Here is a 24,491-nt window from a genome sequence, read left to right as displayed (position 1 = left end):
TGAGCAGGGGTAAGTTATAAAATTATAGAGCCACATAGTTTCTATTAGCTGTTAAAGCATGTTCAGTCCTGTTATTGAAATTGACATAAATATCTGATCAACATGTGTAAGGTAGTAGAGCTTACTGTATGGAGATATCTGTTTATGCAACAGCTGGATGTGAATGAATAAGATGAATTGTAGACATTTCATCTAGTATTAAAAAGAAATGCAAATGCATTATTAATGTAGATGTATACACACACACAAACACGCTCATGTGTTTGTGTGCATGCACATGCGCTATTAATTTGAACAGGGTGTCAAGTTGCAGGAATTTAAGGAGATCCAGTACCAATGAATAAGAAAAATTTAACAAAAAATAGACAAGATGCTTAAATATTTAGTATTAAGGACAGTTTAAAATATTCACAGCATGAACAAGGAAGATAGGTTAAACCCTTTAGCATTTAAACCAGACATATACGACCCAAATATTCTACCTGTTTTAAGTTCTAACTGACCAGATCTGGCCTCTTACACATACCCGACAATGTCATTCTAAAAATATACAATCACATCATCAAAATCTCAAAACTACAAGATAATGCATGATTAATCCAAAACAATGTAAATAAATAAGCATTACATTTGATAGAGTAATTTGAATGCTAAAGGGTTATGCACATGGAAAATTAATAAAACAAAGTAATGGTTGAATGGATAAAATATATCAGAGACATATCAATATAGATTCACTATAGATTTGACATACAGATTCACTATAGATTTGACATACATGGTAATACTGGGAACTTGTTATAACAGAATTATAAAGTTCTGTTTTATGGAAATATACTGTTATAAACCTTTATATATAAATTATCAGAGTAGAAAAATGAAGATATACTTCGAAAAGAGCAGTAAAGAACATGCCATCGAAAGGATGAATGAAGAGTATTGCATAACATGTTGGACTAATCATGTTACGTTTCAATCGTTAGTCAGCTAACTAATCTTTTTTCTGAGTCCCAAAGATTCATATAGCTGGTGCATATCCATGTGTTGTTAAGCAACAGAGATACAAATACAGATTGAGCTTAGGTCTATCACAGATGATCTTTCCAACTGGAGGAAATGAACTCAGCACCCCAAGCCAATAATGCCACACACAGAGTTGTTGTTACAACAATGAACTGTCATCATTTTCTTATATATACTTAAAAGCTAAACTGAGTTGAAATACTGTGCCCCACTATGAACCATTGATTCTATGGTTGGTTGGCTGTCTACTCAAACATCAGTTTAGTGGATGTTTTCTCTTTTGTTTCTTAATTCTTTTACTTGTTTCAGTCCCTGGAGAGGTGGCGGTAAGTGAAATGTGTATTTATTATTTTTTTTTTTTTTAACTAAGCTTTTTGGATAAAGTTTTCAGAAACAACTCAATAAGTTTACCATTAATTCTGTGAAATATTCACAGGTCCTGCTAGTGTAGTATAAAAAGTTTGAGGAGTATCAAAATGTAACTCTTTTTTTCTTCTAAAAGCATCTACTGTGGAAAATCATAGCATTCAAAAAATGTTTGACCCTTTAGAATTCAAATTACTCTGCCAAATATAATGCTTATTTATTCATATTGTTCTGAGTTAATTATGTATTGTTTGATAGCTATGAGATTTTGGTGATGTTATTGTCTATTTTTAGAACAACATTGTAGGATAGGTGTGAGAGGTTAGATCAAGCCAGTTTGAACATAAAACAGGAGGAATGTTTAGGCTGGATATGGCTGGTTTAAATGCTAAAGGGTTAATGAAACAGTTTTGATTTTCCTAAGGATGTCTAAAAAAGATTCTACATTTGATTCTCTAAAATGTAAGGTAAAATGAGAGAGAAGGGGATTATGTGTGTAGGAGGGTGTGTGAGTGTATGTGTCCATATCTTTGAGAATGCTTGTATGCGTATCCATGAATATATGTGCTTGTGTTTTGCTCCTGCTTTGGATGATATGAGTTTGGCTCTAGAGCAAATGTTCTGCAGCATTTTTAGGACTTCAGTCCCACTATAAAGTGTGGCTCATACTGAAAAATCCCTGCCACTATGTTATGTAACAACAGTTCCAAACATATAAATTCCTTTCCTTTAGCTCTGGGTAGTTTTACTCAATATCATCATCATTTAATGTCTATTTTCCATGCTGGCATGGGTTGAATGATTTGACTGAAAACTAGTAAGCTGGGAAGCTGCACCAGATTCCAAAAAGATTTTACAGCTGGATGCCCTTCCTAAAACCAACCACGCCAAGAGTGTAGTGGGTGCTTTTTACATGCAACTGACATGGGTGCCAGTTACGAAACACCAGCATCGGCCATGACTGCGATCTCACTTGGCTTGACAAGTCTTCTCAAGTGCGGTGTATTGCCAAAAGTCTCAGTCACTTGTTACTGCCTCCATGAGGCCCAAAGTTTGATGGGCGCTTGTTATGTGTTGCCACCATGGGTGCCAGGGACATGACACTGGCATCGCCCACAACTACGATTTCACTCGGCTTGATGGGTCTTCTCTAGCACAGCATATTGCTCAACATTCAAAGGATGCTTTTTCTGTACCACCAGCACAAGTGCCAGTTACAGGACACTGGCAGCGGTCTTGGCTTGAAGGGTCTTCTCAACCATGGCAAAGGTCTCAGTCACTTGTGAGGCCCAACAAACATTTATTTTCCTTTCACAAGTGTCTCAGGAATCCTACAAGCTCTTACTGCAGAGAGCTGTTTCAGAGAATACACAGAACTAATAATACCTTTATACTTATCATATATTCAAATGTATCACATCAAGTGACTTTCTTTCATTAGTCTCACTCATTTGACTATAGCCACACTGGGCCCTTAAGAATACAGTCTTCTTATCAATCCCAGTACTTGACCAATAACTTATTAATTCAGAAGGTTAAAAAGTGAAGTCAACTTAGGAAGAGTTTGAACTTCAATCATGAAGAGATATAACTAAATACCACAAAATGTTCTGACTATTGCTTCACTAATTCTGCAAGTCACCAAATACAATTCTTTGCTTTGAAACGACAAGAGCCAAAATAACAAAGCAAACAAAAATTGAGAATATACCAATATCTTCAATTTATCATGACACTCATCAAGATGAAATCTCTTCAGACCAGACATCATTGTAATAATTTGAATATCTTATCAAAAATTGCGCTTCTCTCCTTTATCTGCAAAATTATAAATTTCACTTCTTTCTTTTTATTATTGAAATGGATTAAATTAATAAAATAGATAACATTTTCTAACACCTTCACTTAGTAAACCAAGCTAAACAATCAAACAGGATTAGAATAAATAGGCAGGAAATTAAACATTTAAAAGTCAAATAACTAAACACAAAGCAAGGAAGGCTGATTTCTATGAGATGAATTCCATGGGGAGGGAGGGAGAGAGAGAGAGAGAGAGAGAGATCCTTCACTAGATTGGAGTGTTGCATAGATTGTTAAATTTTATGAAAAACAAACAGAAAAACCCTACCCCACTACAGATCATTTACTTCTGCCCTAATCTGAAGTAATCAGATAGTGTACATTCAAAGATCCAAACCCCACTAATCTCAACTTAGCCAGTCATCCCTCTGGAAATCAATAAAATAAGTCTCAGTCTCAAGAACACAAGTACTGGGTTGTCTTAACCCTTTCGTTACACTATTTTTATTGAAATACTTTGCTTTAATTAATTAAAAAATAATTAAAAGAATTTAATAAGATAATTTCATCAATATTAAGCGGATGTTTAAATTATGAATTAACATTAAAGTTTGATGGAAGGTTTTAATTTAGATCACTTGAAAACATGAAGCTTATATCATAGACCCAGCAGGAGTGGTTTCATGTAAGTTGGTATCAAAAACGAGTTAATCAACTACTAACATCTCAGATCTATGGCCTTGTGGCTATGATAGAAATCAGTATAATGAAAAAAGACACACACCTACATACAGTATCTGTTAGTTAGCAAGGAGGTGATGACAAATAATAACCGAGTTAGATTAATGCCGATAGTACTCAACCTGAATTGTTACAAGTTAGTTGATGGAGCAAAAATATGAATAGGAAGGGAGTTTTAGGAATATATACACTTCCGGAGAAGAATTGGGCAGTCTTTTGACAGTGTCTGAGAACACACTAGTAGAATGGTAAGTAGAAGAAAAGACTTCAATATGAAGAGATTCCATAGGGTTAAGCTCAGAAATGCAGAGTTCATCATGAAGGTGATGGAAAGTTTTCCCACAAATAAAGAACAGTGCTTTTTTTTTTTTTTTTTTTTTTTTTTTTTTTGTAGGTATAGACCAAAATGTTATGTATACAGTAAGTTTTTACTTTGATATAAAGTATATTTGTACATAAAAAAAGCACAAGCAGCTATTTAAAGGGTTGAAGCAAATTCTGTTCCTAACAAGGAAGATCAGCATCTGCGATATTAATCTTGATTACTGTATGAGATAATCCCCCATGAGAATCCATATTTACAGGTTTATCCATGACAAAATGAAAAAAAATAAAAACACGAATGAAAATGTGGTTGCTGGAGAGATACATGTAGTGAAGGTGTCTTTTTCTTTTTTTTTTTTTTTTTTTTTTTTTGTTATTTAATTAGACGGGTTGAAAATGAAAGACAGTTGCTGCCACAGAAAGTCATTACATAATTATAACTGGTTGGATCTCTGCCAATTCTAACACTAGATTTTAAATTTTCCTTTTGACTAGATTTGAGAACCTTATGCTTTTAATGGAGAGCAAATGAAATGATGTGATATCCATGCGTTTTCCAGATAAAGATATGTGAAGAAAATAAAACTGTGGTGCAGTTTACCTTTGAAGCATGGAGCATTTCAGTTTTTTGTGAAATGAAGTCAGTTTAATTATCAACCTCAGTTACACCTTTGGAACTGTGATGTTTTAAATAAAGGTTAATTAATTTTACGGAACATGATTTGTATTTTATAGAACATAAAATATAATATTGTTATGAGTAATTTAATAACACACAAAACAATATTTGTCAAGGAAATCTATGAGCAACATAAACACATTTTAACTATTTCTATATTCTTTAGTAATAATCATTTTGTTTTAAAATCAGTGCTACTGCAACTTTATATATTGAAAAATCAATGCAGAAAATTATTTAGAGACTACATAGATACACCAGTAATCTACTGTGATTCACAACTGCTTATTTGTCAGTAGAGTAAGGAATTAATGAAAAAAAAAAGCATGTACTAGAGAACATCTGAATACATACATCAAGAATCATATTTGCACCTAAATACTTCATAATCAAATCTATACATTGCTGCTTAATGACAGTATAACTGCCTGCTACTTCAAGATGTAACTGAATAGGTCAGCAGAAGTACACCAGAATGTTCAATGCTCTCCAGAAGCTTTCATTCAATGTTATTGATTAAATTCAACTCTACATCTGCACTGACATAACAATTAAAGTGAGTAACTAATATTTGAAAATATGACCACAACTTTATTGAACGTAATCTAAAGTATCTCTTCCTCAAGGGAACTGCATTGGGTCAAAATTATATCTGACAGATTTAATGACAACAATGAATTTTTTATATAAACAGGAAGCCTTTCCAGTAGACAGGGATAAGAATACTTAAAGGTTTTATTAGCAAAGCAAATGAGGCAGATATCTTATGTTTCAATTTTTTTTATAAGATAATTTTTGAATTTCTACAATTTTTTATCATGATTATGTTAAGTTTCTTATTTCCAGATAAGCAAATTATCTTATAAAAAAAAATTGAAACATAAGATTTCCCCTTTTAGGCTTTTCTACTGGATCTGATGATGTGAAACAGTTTTAGTAAGCTCTGTATATGTCTTTGAGCTGCTGAAAAATATTTAAGAGATATCTATTCATAGAAGCTGTATGGTGTCTAGGTTGTATGTGATGGAGATTATGCCTTATGTGTAGAACACTAAAGGAGAGTGAGGAGTGATATAATCCCTATAGGAGTGAGCAGTGTGACAGCAAACAAGTTGTTAATGTACAAGAGGATGAGTGTGGGAGATATAACTAAACCTTAGGGAACAACAGTTAATAGTGAAGTCAGAGAGTGGTGGGGGGAGTTGGAGCACACTGCAATAGTGCTATCTACCATGATAAGAAACAGATAAAAGCCCATAAGTGAGCAGCTCATCTAGGAGATTTTCATGCTAAACAGTCAAATACTTTATTGATATCAAGTGCAAAAATCATGGCTTTTGTCAAATTCTTCAGGATTATAGGACTACAAGTAGATGACAGAGGAAAGCAACACCAAAAGATAATGCTTAACAGTAGTAGTCATAGTGGTGATCAATAAAGAGAGGGAGGGGTAACTACTTCTTTTAAGCTTGAGGCAATGGAAGTGAAATCAGTAAGTTGGTAGGGCCAGAGGGAATACTCTTCTAGGGGAAACACACAGTAGTATATTTCCAAAAATTGGGAATGATGTTCCATAAGAAAGACTGAAGACTTTGGCACAGTCAGAGATTAACTCAAGATCATACAGTTTGACAGTAAGGGAAAGGATACCATCAAGGCTGGTGGCCTCATTGATTTAAAGTGACACCTGATGTTTCTGCACTTGGTATATGCAATAATGAGACTGGTGGCACAGAAATGGTTTGGTGAAGTTTTGCCAAATGCATACATAGTAAAATTGGATATAAAGTGGGCAGCACATGAGGAAGCGTTCTCCACAGGAAACTACTTACAAAGCCAACATCAAGGGATGCCCATGGGACATGAACATGCATCTACTGTAAATATGACAGGCATTCAACCATTGACTTTTTCTATCCAATGGGATGTTTTCAACCCAATTTTTACATGCTATTATCTGTAGCATTATCTACTTTGAGATCTGCCATTCTAAAAAAAGTCATCTTGGCTCTAGTGCAATTTCTACATCATTACTGCTGGTGCTGAAGCCAAGCCTTTGCTTTTGGCCATTCAGAACTCTCTGCAACACCATCCTCACCTATTCCCCTCTATGATCAAAACAGACACTTCAAACATTCTTCATATCCAGTCTCTACAAACTCTCATTGTCTCTGTACCTATTTCATTGTTCGACAATATGATTTCACACATAGAGCTTGGTCAACCTGAAGTTGTGACAGATGACACTTGCGAAACTTCCTGGCATGAAGACTGAATCTAAAACTTTACCAGCACATTCAGTAAAGTGATTGGCATTAGGAAAGGCATCTGGTTATAAAAACCATGCCACAACAGATAATTGGAGTCTGACCAGCTCCTGTCAAGCCATCCAACCCATGCCAGCATAGAAAACTGATGCTAAACGATGATGATGGCTTAAACATTAGCACTGGCAACACAGCTTTTTCTGTTTCTAAAATATACACAGCTACAATTGAGTGTGTGTGAGTGTGTGCGCACGCATGTGTGTATAAAACAATTACATCATGGAGGAATCATTTTAGCGATTTAAGAACCTCTATAGCCCAGACAGTTATTGACATATCTGCACTGAATCAATAAATTATGTCGATGACCTGTTCACAGAAGCATGACAAATGTTTTTTTATGTCATAGTACATAGTAAAAAACATTAGGAAGGGCATCCAGCCATAGAAATCCCGCTAAATCAGACTGGAACCTGGTGCAGCTCTCCGGCTTACCAGCTCTGGTCAAATTGTTTGACTCATGTCAGCATGAAAAGCAGACACGAAATGAATCACAACCACTGCTAATACAGTCTAACAAAGTCCCACAACCTATGCCCCTAACAAACAAATTTATCAGTTCTTTCAAATTGCCATCCTTGATTGACTAACAATGCATGCAGCATCTGATGGGCATTAGGATTACAGCCAGCTGTGTAAATATGTTTTGCACAGGTGGAAGTCAGGTTTGTCTTCACACAATATCATTAACGTATGTTTGTTTAAAATAATCATATTCATGTGGACTTAGCAGTGACATGACCAACCTATTCTACTCAATCATTTGCTGCACTATTTTGTGTGTGTATGCACATGTGCGAGTGTGCATTTATGTGTGTACATGCATGCAGTTGCATGTTAATGCATACCACAGCTCATTATATAAGTTAGATAAAGATAATGCACAAATTTTTTTAGTGAAGAGCAATGACTTACCAACAAACATTTTGACTCAAAGCTTGATTATTCAATCTACCATGATTCTGAGTTTCTTGATTATGTGCACTTTGATAAACACATGCAAAAATCTCTAAAAGGCCAAAAGAATCACTCTGACCATGCAAACATACATATATACATTATGTGTGTGTGGCTAAGTTTCTTTAAAACTGGACACAAGCAGTTCTTATTCAGGCACTTGATACGGCATTGTCAATTGAAACAATTGCTGTGCCAAGTTTTACATAAAAGAATATAAAACTCTACACCTGTAATTATAATCTGAGAACAAAATTCGAAAGAAGTCAGCTTCAATTGAACTATACATACCACTATCATTTAATGTCTGTTTTTTACGCTGCTATGGGTTGGACAGTTTGGAGAGAAAGAGAGAGGCGGGGAGTAAATAATATAAACTAGAATCCAAAGAAACTAGTGATGGTCTACATCAGCAAATAACAGTTCATAAACTTTATAAAATGAAAATTTAATGCTGCAGGAACATGGGTAAGCTCTTTCTTCCCTTTCTTCAACCAATAAAATTTTTACATGTGTCTGTGTGTGTTTGTGTATGAATTAATAAACTATGCAGTATGGTTTTGTATCCAATAATTCATTTCACTCACTTTCAGTAATAAATTGTCTATATAGCAGACATTCCCATGTTAAATGCTCTAGATGTAGTATTGTTGAATTACTGGACTTCAGGTGGTCTTTGGATTTCATTACCATTTATGATTATTGCACTGCCATATTAAACTTCTTCGTTCAACAAGCTTTCACAAGAATTAAAATCCCTATACATATTATCTTTGCAAATATGGTGATTGTAATGTGCAATTTCCTTTTCCAGTGAAGAGAAAATCTATTTGGAATCACCTTGCAACTGCATGGATGTTGAATAACACTAGTTATGGTTCTGTTCTATTTCTTACTTCTCTACATAGCAGACAGATGCTTATATATATTTAAAATAGTTTAAGTGTGCACGTGTGTGCATGCTCACACATACAACACAATATGCAATGGCTTAGATTTAGGAATGAAGATATTTCAAAAGTAAGAAAGTACAGGCACAGGTGCATGGATATGCCATACACTTCATAACCACATGGTTTTGAGCTCTAGTTCACTGTGTGACCCCATCAGGCAAATGTCATCTACTGTAGTGATTTCAGTAACTAATGCTTTGTGAGTGGAATTAGTTGACAGAAAGTGTGTGTGTGTGTGTGTGTGTGTGTGTGTGTGTGTGTGTGTGTGTGTGTGTGTGCGTGTGTGTGTGTGTGTGTGTGTGTACTTTCACTTGTTTCAGTCATCTGAATATGGCCATGCTGGAGCATAGCTTTTAGTCAAAAAAATTAACCCCAGGACTTATTTTTTGTAAGCTTAGCACTTACTCTATTGTTCTCTTTTTGCTGAACCACTAGCTTACAGGGAGGTAAACACAACAACATTGGTTGTCAACAATGGTAGGGGGAGCTTCTTTCAGTTTCCGTCAACTAAATTCACTCACAAGGCTTTGCTCAGCCCAAGGCTATAGTAGAAGTCGCTTGCCCAAGCTGCCATGCAGTGGGATTGAACCCAGAACCATGTGGTTGGGAAGCAAGATTCTTACCACACAGCTATGCCTGCGCCTATATATAAATATATATATATATATACACACACACACACACACACACACAGTTTTATATGGATGTTTATGTGCGTGCACATGTCCCCACATAAAATGTTTTGAGCAAAAGTAGTGATGTTATGTTGATATCCATGCCAACAAATTGTCCAGTAGCTCTATGTTTTCATAAACAAAGAGGTATGATTAGTGATATGAGGAGACTCTGGCTGTAAAATAATGCTTCAATAATAAGTATTCACCTTACCCAAGCTAGACAGGGAAAACAGACATAAAACAGAAAATAAAGAATGCTAGTAAGCTCTTTGACAGAAATTAGCCAAACATCTCTTTCTATTAAAGAAAAGATGTGAGACTTTGCACTATGGAGCCAGCACCACTTTTACAAAAGAATTAAGCATACAACTGTTTATTTGCATTCCAGACATTCAACTCATCTTAGATACATTATGGAAGGCACAGAATTTGCTCATTAACTTTGTGTGCACGCGCACACGTGCACACACACACACACACATGTGCACACACACACACACACGTGCACACACACGTAGTGACTGTAATATGGGAAAAAATTAATTGAATTTTTAAACATTTTTCATTCCATTAGAAATCTAATGACAATTTTAAATCATAATAAATATATTTTTAAAAACAATAACTTTTTTAAAAAATGTTCTGCCCAATTATTTTTTCAGAAATTTTCTGAATCTAACTATTTCCGCTCCTTTAAAATGGAAATATAACAGTTAAATCTTTCACAATATACAATCTATAAATTTCATCTTTTAGACAAGAGAAAATCTATTCTTTTTAGTGCAAAATACTCTTTCAGAATAGAGAGAGACTATGATTTAATAATCTGTGGCCTTTTAGAATGAATAAATCAATAAGATTCCCACTGGTTTATTCAAAAGATTTCTGTCAACAAACAGAAAAATATATTCTTTAGGCTTCTCTCTTCAAGTGAAGGGCTATTTGTATAACATTTGCATAGAAAATGCAATATTGCATGTTGGTAAGATGTGGCAGTGAAAGAATGCTAGAGTGTAGGTGAGCAAGGAGAAAAATGTGCATTAAAGGGATCTGCTAGAGTGAGAGAGAAGACTGCACTGGTACAGACATGTGATGTATATGAAGTTGGATGAAGAAGAGTCAAGTGATCCATGGGGAGGAAACCTGAGGAAGTTGTGAGTCAAGTGGTAAAAGCTGATCCCAGGATGCTGAACTCATGAAGGAGATGACAAGTCTTGTCAAAATGCTGTACTCAAGGAGACCTGCTGAGCCCATGCTGGCATGCCAAAACTAGGTAAATAAAATGGTTATTTTAACATCATTTCATCTGCCTCACTGTTCAAATGATCAACAATTCATCACCATATCACTACTATTGTTTTTGTCTAAGGCCAATAACATTTAACACTCACTAGTTCAATCAACTTAAATGCAAATAGGTACCATGAGTTTATACAACTCACCAGTGGAAATAACCAGCAGCAGCTCAATTCAAATTCTCCAACGAAATATTTTTATAGAGAAACAGGTTCTGTCAAGCTGCCATTCTTAAGATACAACTGGTGCCAAAATAATCCAATGGATTATGAGATTCACTCAGGGGCATTCCACATTTCATTAAGTCTGGAACCAGGTAAGAAAATACACTGCATTATGTACTCTTGTTAACTGCAGTGACTCAGGCAGCCACTGTAATAACTGTCACCCCTCACTCTGTAAACATATGAGATTAGTAAATATCTTGCTTTTGTTGTGTATTGTAACTATTTCTCTAGATCAGTGGTTCTTAACTTGTTTTTCTTTTTTCTTTTTACTGCAGCCATCCCCCTTTTTAAGTAGTTGTTATGCCTAGCACCCAGCCTAAGTGGGGAATAAGATATCACAACTAAACTAACTTAACATAGACGATGATTTATAAATCATACTCTAAAAATGGATTGTATAAGCTTTTAACAGTGAAATGATAAAAAAATATTAATAAAGACAAAAGTTGTAAATTTACATTATACATTGCAAAATAATGTTTTTCCTGTGCCTGATGAGATCTCATTTTATTTCAACAACCATTACTAGCTTTATCATAATATAATTATTACTACAGGTAAAATTTAGTATGTTAATAATGTTACCTCATGGCCTTCCCACCTCACCACTCCCTAAAACCTGCTGCCTCCTTCAACATGCCCAGCGCCCCCTTGTGCATGGTACTGCCCACGTTGAGAGCCTCTGCTCTGAATGAGCTAAAGCAAAACAAATACTTATAAAGTTACATCATAAGTGGTGTCTGTCCCAAAAGACAGAGGTTTCCAATATACAAACAGCTGCAATTCTACATGGAGATATTTGCCATATCGAGTATGCTTTGATCTTCCATCTATAAAATCTAAATTACTCAATACAATAGAGATAATCGGGGATTTGTAGGTCATCCTGTGAGAGATGTACCCTCTATAATGAAAGTAAGTGACTGCTGAGAACAGTGTGCTAGTTAGAATGATTAAAACAGCAATGATTGATTTCTGTTGAGGATATTAAAAAAGAAAGAAAAAATTGAATCTTGGAGGAATAAGACAATCATAATATTGAAGACAAAAACAGCACTAATGAGAACAATAACTATTTCTTTCCTATCGAAAATAATCCAAAATTTAGTTTCCATTACATACTACATCTATTAATAAATTTTACAATATCATCATCATCATTTTTGTATTTGCTTTTCCATGCTGGCATGGATTGGCTGAGTTGTCATGGGCCAAATCAGTTTTTATAGAGTTACTGCCTTCTTAAAGAACTAGAGACCATGTCTCGTTTGTATATCCCAATTTTGATGTTTTATGGTTCTAACACGAACTGCTTTATAGATTGTACTGGGTGTACTTTATTATGGCACCAGCACTATGAAGGTTGCCATATCCTCATTAAGACTAAAGAGTCCTCTTACCTATGTTATCTATGCCCATTCATCAACCATCATATAGTGGATGCATTTTATTCTGGCATAAAAGATAGAGATGTTGTCATTAGCAAGACAGAAGACTTCTTTCTATTCTGTGTTGTTTCCATCTGTTCATTCATTCACAATCAGGAATGGGTTTTCTCATCCCCAGCAGACAGAAGACAGTAATGCAAGAGCGCTAGAAGAGAACCAGAGTAATAGCAGAGAACAGTAGAGGAAAGAGAGTAAAAGAAAAAAAAATGGTGATGAATAGGTATATAATGGATTATTAATAAAGAAGAATTGGAAAACAAAAAACCATGTGCAATCTCAACATTATGAAAATTATTTATTACTATTTAAGCCTATTTGAGAGAGAGAGAGGGAGAGAGAGAGAGAGAGAAAGAGAGAGGGGGGAGAGAGAGAGAGAGTGCTGCAAATCACTAAAATAATGATCAAAGAAAATTGATGGATTCAGCTACTAAAGGTAAAGCAGAGCAGTTTTGAGATCTTTATTCCAAGTCACACTCATATCGTGATGGTATATTTTTAAAGGCAATGGAGATTATTGTTAAAATGAGATGACCCCCCCTTTTTTTCAAGAGGGGGGGGGGTCATGTATCCATGTATGTCTTTTCCTTTTTATCGTGTCACTTATTTCAGTCATTAGACTGCAGCCATGCTAGGGCCCCATCTTGGAGAAGTTTTTAGTCAAATGACTAGTATTTATTCTATCGGTCTCTTTTGCTGGACTGCTAAGTTATGGGGATGTAAACACACCAGCACCAGTTGTCAAGCAACAAGGTGAGGTGTGGAGGGGGGAACCATCGAACCCATGCCAGCAAGGAAAACGGATGTTAAAGGATGATGGGCTTCTTTCAATTCCCGTCTATCAAATCCACTCACAAGGCTTTGGTCAGCCCAAAGCTATAGTAGAAGACACTTGCTGAAAGTGCAACTCAGTGGAACTGAACACAGAACCATGTGGTTGAGAAGCAAACTTCTTACCATACAGCTATGCCTGCACCTATATCATCATCATCATTGTTTAACGTCCGCTTTCCATGCTGACATGGGTTGGACAGTTTGACTGAGGGCTGGCAAGCCAGAAGGCTGCACCAGGCTCCAATCCGATCTGGCAAAGTCTCCACAGTTGGATGCCCTTCCTTAAGCCAACCACTCCAAGAGTGTAATAGGTGGTTTTTACATGCCACAGGCATGACGGCCAGTCAGGAAGCACTGGCAACGACCATGCTTGAATGGTGCTTTTTATGTGCCACCAGCACAGGACCAGTCAGCCGGCACTGGCATCGACCATGCTTGAATGGTGCTTTTTACATGCCACTGGCATGGGAGCCAGTCAGGCGGCACTGGCAATGATCACACTTGAATGGTGTATTTTATGTGCCACCCACATGGGACCAGTCAGGTGGGACTGGCATCGACCACACTCGAATGGTGCTTTTTTATGTGCCACTGGGACGGGTGCCAATCAGGCGGTACTATAATTGGCCACAACAATGACTTCACTTACTTCAACAGGTCTTTGCAAGCACAGTTTATTGCCCAATGATTGAAGGGTACTCTTAAATAGGTTGGTTATGCTGCACTGGCATAGGCCACGGCTATGGTCTCACTTGGCTTGTCATATATATATATATATATATATATATATATATATATATATATTATCTATTTAAAGGACACAATACATGCTTTTAAGTGCTACTAATAGTTTCATATGTTGAGAAATATCTCAAACATATTCAAGCACAAATCACATATAACAAACTTTAAAAAAATGAATAAGAGAAGAAATGCAAAAAAAAACTAAGGCACCATATAGAAAACACGGAAGGTTAAAAAACAGAAAACGAAGACACAAAAACTAAAAAGTAAAAAAAGAAAGGTAGAAGAGTTACCCCCTTAGACCTTAAATTATAAAGCTGGAAAGATATCAACAAGTTAACCAGGAATAGGCGGAATTTTCCAATTCTTCAAAATATATTTATACATATGCTTGCAACTGCTGAAAATTTCAGACCTAGAGTTCAGTAGAGAGTTAGGAATCTTAGATCTGTACAGGATCTGTACTCTTTCAGCTAAACAAAGCCTACATTTATTTGATCAATTAACACGAGGTAGGGATATCTCAATTATTTTTCACTTCATCACATGGGGTGTTTCGTTATCTTTCAAACTCGCTCTCACTTGCAAGTATAATCTTGTAACACCTGTACCACTCATTTGCTAATTGTTTTAAGCATCTATGCAATGCCAAGCAAACACACACACCCTCTCAGTCCTTCCCTCCTCCAGAATGTGACAGCTGGAGGGAGAGAGAAAGATGAAATAAATTACTTTCTCAAAAACAGAGATCAGAAATTTTTTTAAAGAGAAACAAAATTGGGAGTGCGAGAGAGAATGACCAAATTTCAAAAGGAAGTCAACTTGTACTTGTTTTCAGCAGAATAAACTAGAACAATGTGCAATGATATGCCTTGTTTAAGGACACAATACAATGCTCAATGCAGGAATTGACCCAATAACCATATGCTTGCGAACCCAACACCCTAACCAATAGGCTAGGTTCCTTCTATGTATAACACACACACACACACACACACACATCATAAAGCTTTGGTCCAGCAATCAAACTCACAACCTCTCAATTGTAAGCCTGGTGCTCTAACCATTGTGAAGTAATAGAGTAGAAGACTAAATTTATTTCAGCATTTAATTTTGAATACCTACATTCCAAATTCAAATACTGTTACAGTCAAATTTTGTATATTGTTTCCTGATTATAAAATAAATACTGGTTAAATGCTGGTGTTAATTCATTTATGTGAACACATTTCAACAAATTTGTGGCCTTGTGCTATGTTAAAAATCAAAATTACAATTCAAATATCTTTATGCAATACGATATTTCAGACCCTGTTCTACCAAGGAAATTATTTGCAATGTATTTCATTTCTACAAACATTAATTATTAATAGGGACATTTGGCTATAAAATTACATTTGAAATTAATAATATGATTGCCAATTTGGTGTAGAATTGGAAATGAATAGGTTCAAATTTATATACTGAATTGCATTCAAATGCAGTTATATTTTGTAATTATAATTTCAAACAGACCTAATGAACATAAAACAAACTTTAAGTAATTATTACGTCTGATGATGTACAGTAACAAGTACATACAATTAGGGCTCAGGTTGACTTGTTGCCTAAAAATCCATTCTGGACTGTAATTAAACGTAGGGATGTTATAGCTGCTGATAACAATTGGCCACTGGTAGTTCATAAGGTTACACTCCTGTAACGACTCCACCCTTACATTTAAATATATGGCATAATCTAACCTGATGCTAGTTTTTTGTCTGTTTATACTTCTACTCAATTAAAACTAACTTTACTGATGGAAAATCTCTGAGTTTACTGACACTAGGAACAGTGACCTGATTTACGTCTTGATACATTATATTTTACAACTGAGAACCAAGAAAATCTCTACATGACTGATTGAGCTGTGAGAGACAGCAGTTGACTCTCCCTTAACTGTCTTGGAAAAGAGGAGAGGATAGAGTAGACCCAAATAAGACTAGCTGCTCACATCTGGGAAAATTAATGGAGGGTCACATTTGAAAAAATGAGATGCTCAGACTTAGAAAGCCTTTGATCACAAGTCTGCTCTACTAGGGTTCAGCTGGAGCTAAACACCAACAACTAAATGTTTATTAATGCAAACAATTTACTACAGTGCCTAAATAATATACAAGAATGGGAAGGTTAGATGGAGGGGTTTTCTTTGTTGTTTTTTTTTTAAATTCAGTGGTGTGAGTATTCACATCAGTTAGAACAGGCTCTGATAAACCAGGTCTACAATACAGTTAACTTTATTCCTGGTTATAATTTTTTCAGTGTTTCACCTTATTTCCACCAGTGGTTCTCAACCAGGGTCCACATGAACCTTGGAGCCCATATAAGATTTAGTTGGTAAAAATTATGTGCTATAACTCAGTTACACTTCTACATATTCTAAACATTTTTTATATAATTCCTAATAATATTCAATTATAAAAATATACCGAGATATGCTAAAACTTCAAATGGCTAGGGAGGGTGTGTCCAGTAGAGTAAAATAGGAATCAAAGGGGTCAACAGGCAAAATGTGGTAGAGAACCACTGATTTACACAGAAAACAATCATCATCATTTAATGTCTATTTATCATGCTGGCATGGGTTGGACGGTTTGATAGGAGCTGACCAGCTGGAGAGCTGCCCAGGCTCCATGTCTGTTTTGGCATAGTTTCTACGGCAGGATGCCCTTCCTAATGCCAATCACTATATGGAGTGTACTGGGTGTTTTTATGCAACACTGGTACAAGTGCATTTACATGGCACCAGTATTGGTGCTTTTACATGGCACCAACACCCACGAGCTTGCAAGATTAGGAACACTCAGCAGGAAAGGGATGTAGGAGACATGCAAGTAGTATACAAGGACAACCACTTTACTTAGCTTAACATATCTTCTCAAGCACAGCAAACTGCCAGGAGTCTTGGTCTCCTGTCAGCCCCTCTGTGAAGCCCAACATCTGAAGAACATTTAACAATGTCAATGTTACTAAGGAAATAACCCCTGAACAGATTATTCCAATGCCTACCTAAACAAACAAAAACAATGTGAAAGTCTCACACATACACAATCAGTAATTGTATCTAGCATTGAGACAAGGTCACAATTTATTTGGTACAATTAATTGAATGAAACTGCAGTATACTACTAATATTATTTTATTGACCATGGAGGACAACAGTCAACAATTTGGTGAGATTTGAACACTAGAAAGATGAAACTAAATACAATATAAAATAATTTTAATCTGTGGCTCTACTTTCTCTGCCATTAGATCACCATTTATTATCCATAATAAAAAGTAGTAATAATTACTGAAATTAATTTAAATGAACTAAAAGCCAAGTATAATATTAGTTAATGATCTATGAATATAATGTGCTTGAACAGATGACAAAAATATGTCTACACAATTAATTGTGAGAAGAAAAGATAGAATACAGACTAAAAACTGAAAAATAAGGAGAGTTTTAATTAATATCCATTTAACCATCAAATTGCAATCATCAAAACCACTAGCTCTTGGTTACATCCATAATCATCATCATTGTCTTAAGGTCCAATTTTCCATGCTTGCATGGATCAGAAACAATTCAGTAACACAGACTTTTTTCAACAGCTGGATTCCCTTCCTGTTGCCAACCTTTACTTGTTTCTAAGTTAGGTAATATTTCCCCATGGTTGGACATGTTTTCAGAAAGAACACCACTTGTATGACAGTGATGCTTATTTACAACTGGCATATGATGTCAAGACAAGACACAAACACACCTACATACACACACACCACTGTTAAGGTTTTGATCAGCCCATGGTTATATTAGAAAACAATTGCACAAGGTGCTATGCAGTGGGACTGAACCTGAAACCATGTGGTCAGGAAGAGAACTTCTTTATCCCATACCCATAACTATAACACAAAACTATTTTGTCAAATAATGTTTCATTTTGATTAGGTCACTGAACCAGATTTTGTAAGTTCTTCCATTTTGTCCAGATGATATTAGTACTTGTTGAACCCACAACTGAAATAAAAGATTTGACAATTCCAGTGGGATTTAAACTCAGAATAGAAAATACTAAGAGGAATATCAACATCATTTTCATTTATTTTTACCTAGCATGAAATAACATTTTCATTTCAATATCATTCCTTGCATTTCACTGATGTACTCGCTCCTTTGTGGTATCTAATGTCCATAGATCTAATATAACACTTCCTTTCAAGTCTGTTTGATCTACAGCTACCACAGGCTGATGCCTTTCAGCACTAACTTAAAAGTACTTTTTTTACAGCTAGCATTACATGTTTATGATAGTGCAAATATTAGTTAATACATTTGATACCCAACCACTTTCCTCATTCAGTTTGTATTTAGTTAGTCTCACAAATTTACATTTCAACCAAACAGACAATCATTAGCTCATTCTTCTCCAGTTCCTGTTGATGCATTCATCATTTATGATGTTTCCCCACACAGAATCACATATCTCACACACACTTCACAGTTTACCTTTAATGGTGAGAAACTGATAGAAAAGAGACTGTGTGACGTTCATGCAGTTCTAAAAAGATGCTACTAGTCAGACAACAAGTACTTGAAACTTACATTCACTATATATAACTAGAATATCAGTGATAATTACAGTGAATAATCAAGTAAGCTGTAACGAGAATACAAATAAAAATATTGCAGGGAATAAAAACACTACTGTAAAAATACAAGTACAGAGTCTATCACTATGGAAACAATGTTTACTTTCTTCAGCATGACAACAATATTAAAAAATAACACTGAATATTTGTAATATTCTATTTTTCACATACTAGCCCTACAAGTTAATAAGCAATTTAAGTTCAAAATTAATATTACATTCAGACCATTTAAGACCAAGCTGTGGCCATTTGACAAACAAACTAATAGAAAGCAACTATTTCTCATTGATAAGTTAATTTGTTAGAACTTTCAACTGTCTCACACACATGCACAGATAGAGAGGGGGCATCAAATGTCTTGTGTAAGAGAGAAGACTGGGTTAGTTTGATCATGTGATGCATATGGATGAGGACAGCTGTGTAAAGAAGTGCCGAGCCCTAACTGTGTAGGGTATTTGTGGAAGGAGTAGACCCAAGAAGATGTGGGACAAAGTGGTGAGAAAGGATCTTCGGATACTGGGCCTCAGTGAGGAAATGACAAGGGACTAGGAAGTGTGGTGATTTGCTATACTTGATAAGACACACCAAGCTAAGTTAAATCGTTATCCTCCAACATACAGGTTTGTACTTTCAGATGTCAGTGCCACATAAAAAGCACCCATGTTTGTGCTGCAAGAATGCACTTGTGCCAGTGGCACACGAAGAGCACCCAGCACACTCTGTCATAGAAACCATGCCACAGTAGACATTTAGAGTCTGGACAGCTCCCAGCTAGCCTGGTCCATGTGGAATCATCCAACCCATGCCAACATGGAAAGCAGACATTAAATGCTGATGATGATGATATACATACATGTTCATATGTATTATCTTTTGTCATTTGTTTCAGTCATTGGACTGCAGCTATTCTAGGGCACCACTTTGAAGGGTGTTAGTCAAACAAATCAACCTCACTACTTAAGCTTGTTTGTTTGTTTCTGTTCTTTTTCAGTCTGGTACTTATTCACTCCATCCCATTTGATAACATAACCACTAAGTTACAGACATGTAAACAAACTAACATTGATTGTCAAGCAGTAAGAGGGTACAAACACAGACATACACAAACAAACAAATATAAGCACATATATAGAGAAAGAAATTTAAGACTGGCCCCCATGGAAACTATTCTATGTTGATGGCCTTGTTCTGATAGCAGAATAGACAGAACTAGAAAAGAAATTCAAAGCATAGAAGCAAAACCTGGAATTGAAGGGCCTTAAAGTTAACTTAGCAAAGACCAAGGTTCTAGTAAGCAAGAAGACAGACCTTCACCCCTTCAGATAAAATGGCCCTTGATTTTCTCAAATGCTCCTCAAGAAGTAGTAGATAATTTCTGCTACCTAGGTGACCTATTTAGCAGAGGAGGAGGATGTGCCAAGAGTGTTACTGCTAGATGAAGAATAAGATGGAGAAAGTCCAGAGAACTTTTACCTCTGTTGACAACCAAAAGTTTCTCTCTCTGAGTGACAGGTAAATTGTATGATGCATGTATATGAACAGCAATGCTACATGGTAGTGAGACATGGGCTCTAAATATGGAGAGCATGCAAAGACTAAAGAGGAATGAAGTGCATTGTGTCCTTTATTTCACACTGCTTAGGTCTACTCAGCTGGCAAAAGTGAGTTGCACCTCTAATTCAAAGGGCCAGCCTCGTAGCATTCTGTGTCATGCTGAATCGCCCTGAGAACTTTTAGGGTAAGCATGTTTATAGAGTGCTCAGCTACTCACGCATTAATTTCAGAAGCAGGTTGTTCTGTTGATCAAATCAACTGGAAACTCATTGCCATAACCAGTGGAGTGTCACTAAGCAAACAAAATTGGTCAGCAGTTTTATAGTGCTGAGTCTGTTTGCAGGAATAAACTTTATCACCAAGTGCTATCTACTTAGAGTTATGTCAGCTTGGTTGTAGAGTTGAAAATCTTTGCCACTGACAAACTATTCAGATAGTTATCCAGTCCCTTATTGTCTTTATTATCCAGACACTTGTATAGGTATAGAGCTGCCAGATCTTAAACCACTTCAAACCGTGTTGTTGTTTGGAGTCAAAAACTGGAACTAAGTATTCTTCTGAACAAGAAATAATATTTAGCGTTATTTTAGAAAGAACTTCCTTTCAAAAGATTTCCTGCTTGCATTGTGTGTGTATGTGCATGCATGTGTTTTTCTCTGAATTTTACTCCCATTGGTTATTGAATATAATGGCATTTAATACTACAGGCACTTGTGTTATAACTTAGTGATATTATATGTTAATTATTCATATACTAATGACTTAATTAGAGAGTGTTTGAACTTGGATAAAATAATTAGGGTGATATGGATAAAATAATTAGAATGATATTTCATCTAAGTAATGTTGGATTTATCAATTCAGAACACGAGTGTCATCTAGTTGATATTGCATCAATGGTATGGATGAACAAAAATTTTAATTTGATGATACTTTTTAAATGTAAGTCTCTGCAAGCTAGTAGTTTTTTTTTTTTGGGGGGGGGGGGGATATTCTAAATAACACTAATTTGCTTAACCTTAAAAACCTTTGAATGGAGGGGTTCAAAGCACATCATGGATCTTTCTCTCTGTCTCTCTCTCTCTCATCACTGATGGGAATTGCTGAACTTCCAAGTTACACAGATTAACTAGAGCAAAATTTCAGATCTGGGACAGGAAATCAATAACTCAGGATCAATATATCTCTGTCTCTGTCTTCTCTCTCTCTCTCTGTAATCAACTTAACTGTATTCAACCTACATTGGCTAATGAAAGCAACACAACATGTAAAAGCCACATTCACAATGTACACTCATGTACCAGAAATTTCATCCAAATTCATGCAACAGTTATATTTTGAGGATTTTTATATTGGATCAACTGTATTTAGTCAAAATCTCATTTCTACCACAGGTTCCCTCCACAGTTAGAGATTGGCACTTCTTTACACAGCTGTCCTTGTCCATATGTATCACATGACCATACCAACACAATTGTCTCTCTTGCATACCACATCTGATGCCTCTTATGCCCAACCTTCCTCTCAAGACACTTACACTGTCAAACATGCACACTGGCATTGCACACCCAGTGAAGCATACTGGCTTCATTGCTTTCAAGCCTACATATGCCCTCACTACTGTATAGCATAGCTGTTCACACAGAGGCATCATACAATCTGCCTTTCACTCTGAGGGAGAGGCCCTTTGTTGCCAGCAGAGATAAGAGCTCTCTAAACGTTGCCCAGCGTCTTCCACACACAAAAGCTATTTTCCTTGTTAACCTTCCTCTGATATTGCTGCACGTCTTATGTGCCCATAGCTTACACTAGGTACATGTTATGGAATTTCTACCTACATCTATTCTACAGATCGAGCAGGGCCATCTACCTGAAGGGATATGTGATTTGTCTACCTTCCTACTTACTAAGGCTTATTTTGCTAGGTTAACTCTAAGGCCCTTCAATTCTAGACCTTGCTTCCATGCCTGAAACTTCTCTAGTTCTGGTAGTGATTCAGCTATAAGAACAAAGTCACCAGCATAGAGGAGCTCCCAGGGGCAGTCTGTCTTGAATTCCTCTGTCATTGCCTGGAAGATGAACACGAGGGGGCTGAGGACCAATCATTGGTGAACCCCTACTTGTACCCTAACAATTTTCCAGGGAAATTTCATAGGGAATTTATGTACTTGGTATTTATTTCATGGACTCCAATAGGCAACACAAAGACTCAGAATGAAGAAGTAAAATGACACTCATTTCTGTTTTTGTCTTCTTACGTGTTTCAGTCATTGCACTGTTACTTATTGCTATTTATGTCTGGTCTATAAGTGCCTTTTGCTGAACCACTATAACAACACTGGTGGTAAAGCAATGTCAGGAGAAACATACACCCACACCCGCATCTGTGTATGTGTGTGTGTGTATATATATATCCTTTTACACCAGAGTGAACTTACAGGAACTTACCAGCACACAATCTGTCACCGACAGATCTCTCCCTCATAACTCATCTTCCTAACACCCCACTCCACCTGTGTTTACACTAAATTCTTTTCCTCATTATCTCTCACTCTCTTTTCACACTCTCACAAATTTCTAAACCACACACCCCGTGTGTGTGTGTGGGGGGGGGGGGGTGTACACATGCAAGCAAGCACATGCTCACACATATATTGTGTATGCAGTGTCCACTTGTCAAATGTCTCTCTCACAAGGCTACAGTAGAAGCTACTTGCCCAAAGTGTCATACAGTGGTAGTGGGCTCTGAGCCAAATGGTCACAAGCTAAACTTCTTGTCTACAACTATACCTACATCCACTCTACTATAATATGGTACTGATTAAAACTAATATGTAAATTACAGTGGATATATTATGTTTAGATAAGGATGAATGAAAACTTTGGAAATATTACATCCCTTTGGTAGCAGTTTAGAGGTTTGACTGAAAACTGGTAAGCTGGGGAGCTGCACCAGGTTTCAACCTAATATGGCCCTTCCTAACACTAACCACTCCAAGAGTGTAGTGGATGCTTTTTACATGCCACCAGCATGTGTACCGGTTATGTAACACGGCATCAGCCATGACTATGATCTCACTTGGCTTGACAGGTCTTCCCAAGCACAGTATATCACTATTGTTGACAATCATTTATTTTTTTTTACTCAATGAAATATTGCTAAGATATGAGTAACCATTATGTTACTTGGTGTTTCCCCTATAAATGGAGTAAAACTGAGTCATGTGCTTGCAGGGAAGTCAATTTCAAATCTAGGTTGGAGTTATTTCTCTTCATTTACACAACAAATATTCCAGGGAAGGGGCTAAACACCACAACTTCCATTTCTTTCTTCCTTGAAGTTGATCATCTTGCCACGTACAAAAGATCAAACAGCTGACTCAGTTTTACTCCATTTATAGGAGGAAGAGAAGTAAATACTTATTCTTCTGATTTTTTATGGTTTAATGTACAGGATACTTTAGCACTGAGTAAAATAAATAACTGATCATCATAGAAATCAAATTTGAATAAACAAATACTTTATATTATTTTTTATTTACTCTCTCTCTCTGGAAAAGTTTCTCAGTTTAACCCGCCTCAACATGAATAATTTCTAATGGACATGCCAATGAATGACAGTGCAGGCTTAAAAACCTCATTACACAACAAAATAGTAAACAATGGATCAGTGAGGGTGCTTTCCTTTTCCTCAAATTACTCTTCATGAAAACAATACAGATAGCATGTTTATGCATGCATGTGTATGTGTGTGCCTCATTGCATGCATGCATGACAACATATTGATTTTTCCTTTCACATAATTCTTTCATGGAAAATACTTCTAGTAAATTATTTGCAGTTGGTCTTTTTTTTTTTTTTTTTTTT

The 24,491-nt window shown here is 36.0% G+C and overlaps 1 protein-coding gene across 3 annotated transcripts in view; it reads right to left on the bottom strand.

Annotated features, from left to right (window-relative positions):
- The window catches only part of LOC106869125 (microtubule-associated protein futsch), a 157,191-nt gene that overhangs the window by 73,565 nt on the left and 59,135 nt on the right, over nucleotides 1-24,491 (bottom strand). Inside the window, exon 2 of one of the 3 annotated variants that reach the window (XM_052966609.1) lies at nucleotides 12,771-12,963. The exons of the other annotated variants lie outside the window; for them this stretch is intronic. The gene's annotated coding sequence lies outside the window, so the exon portion shown is untranslated. The remainder of the gene's footprint in view (nucleotides 1-12,770; nucleotides 12,964-24,491) is intronic. 3 annotated transcript variants of the gene reach the window in all.

The sequence above is a fragment of the Octopus bimaculoides genome, chromosome 3 (genome assembly GCF_001194135.2).
Source record: "Octopus bimaculoides isolate UCB-OBI-ISO-001 chromosome 3, ASM119413v2, whole genome shotgun sequence".
Taxonomy (NCBI): domain Eukaryota; kingdom Metazoa; phylum Mollusca; class Cephalopoda; order Octopoda; family Octopodidae; genus Octopus; species Octopus bimaculoides.
The sequence above is the reverse complement of the archived record's forward strand: the minus strand, read 5'-3'. Positions and strand labels throughout refer to the sequence as shown.